This window comes from Peromyscus californicus, unplaced genomic scaffold, assembly GCF_007827085.1.
Source record: "Peromyscus californicus insignis strain IS unplaced genomic scaffold, ASM782708v3 Scaffold_34__1_contigs__length_536609, whole genome shotgun sequence".
Lineage (NCBI taxonomy): Eukaryota > Metazoa > Chordata > Mammalia > Rodentia > Cricetidae > Peromyscus > Peromyscus californicus.
In genome coordinates this window covers 196,737-200,546 of record NW_026294545.1, presented here as the reverse complement: position 1 = coordinate 200,546, position 3,810 = coordinate 196,737, and positions in this window count along the sequence as shown.

The following is a 3,810-nucleotide window of genomic DNA, read 5'->3' as shown; positions in this document are numbered from 1 at the left end:
TCGTGTCAAGGTCCACCCTCCATTCTACAGGCTGCCTCCTCACTTGAATAATGGTGGTTTTTTGCTGCACAGAAACATCTTGTTTCATGAAGTCATATATATTTTGTTGTTCTTAATGCCTGCATTTCTGGGGGTTCTATCTATAATTATGTGTATACATGTGAGTCTGTGTATGAACCTGTTTATATGTGAATGCAAGTACTTGCAGAGACCAAAGAGAGGATCATATCCCCTGGAGCTGAAGTAATATGCAGTTGCAAACCACCTGATGTGAATGTTGAAAACCAAACATGTGTCCTTTGTAAGGGTAGTATATGCTCTTTCACCAATGAGCCCCTCTCTGGACCCTGTTTTCACTTTTCCCCTATTTTAGTCAGTTTGGGACCTTTTCTTTTACTCATTCTGGTGAAAACACTGGGTTTTGTTTGCCTTCATTGCCTTCTTGTTACTGTGAACTTTTTTTAACCTTTGCATCCCTATTCAAAAGGTTAATTAATTCATAAGGAAGATGAATGAACTGATGATTGTTCCTCCAGAAGCACTGAGACTGCACTGTGTTGTTCCCTTTTTTTGAAAAGTCACCTCTTATTCCTTCATTTGAGGAATTTTATTTAGAGCACAACAGAGTGCACTTCATTAGCCTCTGTTGGTGCAGGGGTTGTTGGACATGTCTGTCATTTTCTATGTCTGTGCTTATGCAGTACAATCATACTTTTTGAATACTCTTGAATTAGAGTTTTCCTTTATCTTTGGACCTGTCACAGACTAATACAAAGGAGTGACAGACACATGTGTGTTTTCTTTGTTGAGCTTCTATTTTGCTGCCTAGTTTCTCCATTTTTTTTCCCTAACAGAAAATGCCATGCACCCAGGCAAATGTTGGTTCAAAACAACCACATGGTGATTGGAACCCATGAGAGACGAGATTTGTCTTGTCTGTGCAACTCACTCAGGAAGGGATAAGGTCAGAGTTCCTGCTATGTGCTTTGTCAACCAGGCTAAAGTGCACAGAAAAGCATGGTACCAAGGTAGATGGAGACAGATATGTGATAATGACAGAAAACTGCAAAATACAGGCAGCTTCTGAGACCTTGAATTCAGACAGAGTGGCAGTTGGTCCCTCTCTGCCCTGGAGTCCTTTGCTACCCAGAAGTATGAAATGTCTGCAGAATTCTATTGTATCTTATTAAATCCTCTTGAAAATAATCTTAATTTGGCAATTACTTCATGCAAATAATTTTTGAAAACTGGCAAATATTCTAACTGAGGCAAACTTGATTTACACTATCCAATTTGCAGTAGCACAGAAAGGCAGTTGTGAGATTCCACTGTAATTAATAGCCACATTGTTAAGTGAATTATACAATATTAAAATATCACCAAGGGGACAGCATTGGAGATAAATATCCTCATCTTAGCTGGACAAGCGCTTCTGAGAGAACCACATTATAAAGTCCTTTCTTTAAAAAAATTACATTTCCGGGGCCTAATATTGTCAAAAAGACAAATAATCTGCCTTGGTAAGAAATATAGATTTAGAAGATTGTATTTAAGGGCCTAGCACAGTGGTTGTATATCATTGTCAAGCAGAAGGAGTCAAGCCTCAGAATTTGCATACCTGCATCAATTGTGAGTGTGTTAATAGAAGAGGGATCCTTGAACATTGCTAAATTTGAGATGCTAGGAGCTACCTGTCTGATACATGGCCTGAGGATGCTCCCAGTGGGAGGTGCTGTTTTCAGAAGCCGCGAGACCAGAAGTTGACATCATTAAGAGATAGATGGCTACATTCAGATCCAAAGGGAAATTACGAATGCTGTACACAGAGACACACAGGGGAGTGCCTGTGTGTCAGGAAGCAGAAGAAGTGGGAAGAAAGCACAGACAAGAGCCTTGATGTCTCAACAGGAAGAAATGAGTGAGGGAGAGTAATCAGACTTAGGGTAAGCTCCTTTGAGTAACTTCAGGGGTTCTGCAACATCTTTAGCTGCCTGGTACCTGGGTGACTGGGAAAAGCAGATAATGCTGTGAGCGGATGAGCCTATGGAAGGAGGTTTGTTTAGTGTCTTCATCCACTCAATATGCTGTCATACATATACCATAAACTATCAATTTAAACAAAAAAAAAACATTTGTTTTTCACATTTGTGGAAGCTGGGAAGTTCAAAATCAAGATATTTACCAAATAGAAAGCTGATGAGAACTCACTTTCTGAGGACCATAAACTCTTCTCACATACTGAGAAGAGGAAGCTACTTAAGTTCTCTCCTTAGAGACACTAATACCATTACCAGGGCTCCATCCTCACAACCAGCTGACCTCCTACATGCTCTGCCTTTTAACATCATCTTATGGGGGATTAGACCTTCTACATATGAATCTAGTGTGAACACACACACTGAGTCCATAACAGTTGACTTTCTGTTTTCACGAAGCATTCTCATGAGTAAGTTATATTAGCTAGCTCTAGGAACTAACTAATCTTGGGAAGGCCAGTCCCTCCCTGTTCATCAGAGCATTGGATGACAAAAAAAGAATACAGAAAATAAGACATTGTTAATATACTCTCATTAATGGGACATTCCTAGTCCTTATATAAATGAGTTAAGGGTATCCCAGGGACTTCCTATTTGCTGGTGTCATATTTAGCCTTGGTTCTTAATTTGATGGGATTGAGAGACATCTCAGAAGATTACTGGGTGTGTCTGTGAGTATGTTTCCAATGAAAATTAGATAACAAAGGTTCTGATCTAATCCATGTTCTAATCAACTGATGGATTCAAAATTTGTATAAACTGTCAGAAGGTAATGGAACTATAGGTGAAAGGGGCTGGGTGTAGGAAATTAAGTCTCTACAATGTAGCTTTGAAGAGTGGACCTTGGTCCTGGTCTCTTCTTGTCCCCTTTTGCTACTTCTCGGAAGCCATGAGACGAATGAACTCCTTGTGCCTATAGCCCTACCACCAAGACATTCTGTCTTACAACAGCAGTCGAGTAAGCTAACTGTAAACTGAAGCCAGGGACCACTATAAATTTTTCTCCTTTTGTTTCTCCCGGGTATTTGTCAAGGCAACAAAAAGACCAACACAGATGATGGCAAGGGCCCTATACTTCTCAAAGACACGAGCTTCGCACAGTACACTGAAACCTCATACACAGTGACTGTCAGCCACAAGTGTTCTCATGGAAGATTCTAGGAAAAGAAATGCCTGCCATCTTCTGCCAGCACTTACCTTCATTTTCCATTCCGTAGTACTTGAAATTCATCGAGAATATTTTTGTGTGTATGAATTCTGGAAATGTGTAACTAGGATCAAATCTCTCACCCTTTCTTCAAAACTATTCTCATGATTCCAGTCACAAGGACTGGAAAAATGTGTAGACAAAGTTCTAACTGGTCTTATTAAATAAAAAACCACTGATCCAAATATAGGGGTGAAAACCTTAGAGAAAGATCAGGGAAATAGGGAAAGCCACAGCTAACCTTACCTCACCAACTCTGCAGCTTCCAAATGAGAGTTACTTCCTGTCTACCCATGCCTTTATTGCCTTGCTGTTCTGCCATCTGATTTGCTCTCTGTCTAGCTACATTACTTCCTCTTCCTGGCCAGCTCTGTTACTTCATGTCTGTACAGGCCTCCAGAACTCTATGGTTAGTACTGGGATTAAAGGTGTGTGTCACCACATTTGGCTCTGTTCCCTAGTGTGGCCTTGAACACACAGAGATTCTGCCTGCTAAGTGATAGGATTAAGGGTGTGTCCTACTGCTGCCTAACTTAGTTGTTTACTTAAAATGCTTGCTATTTCCTC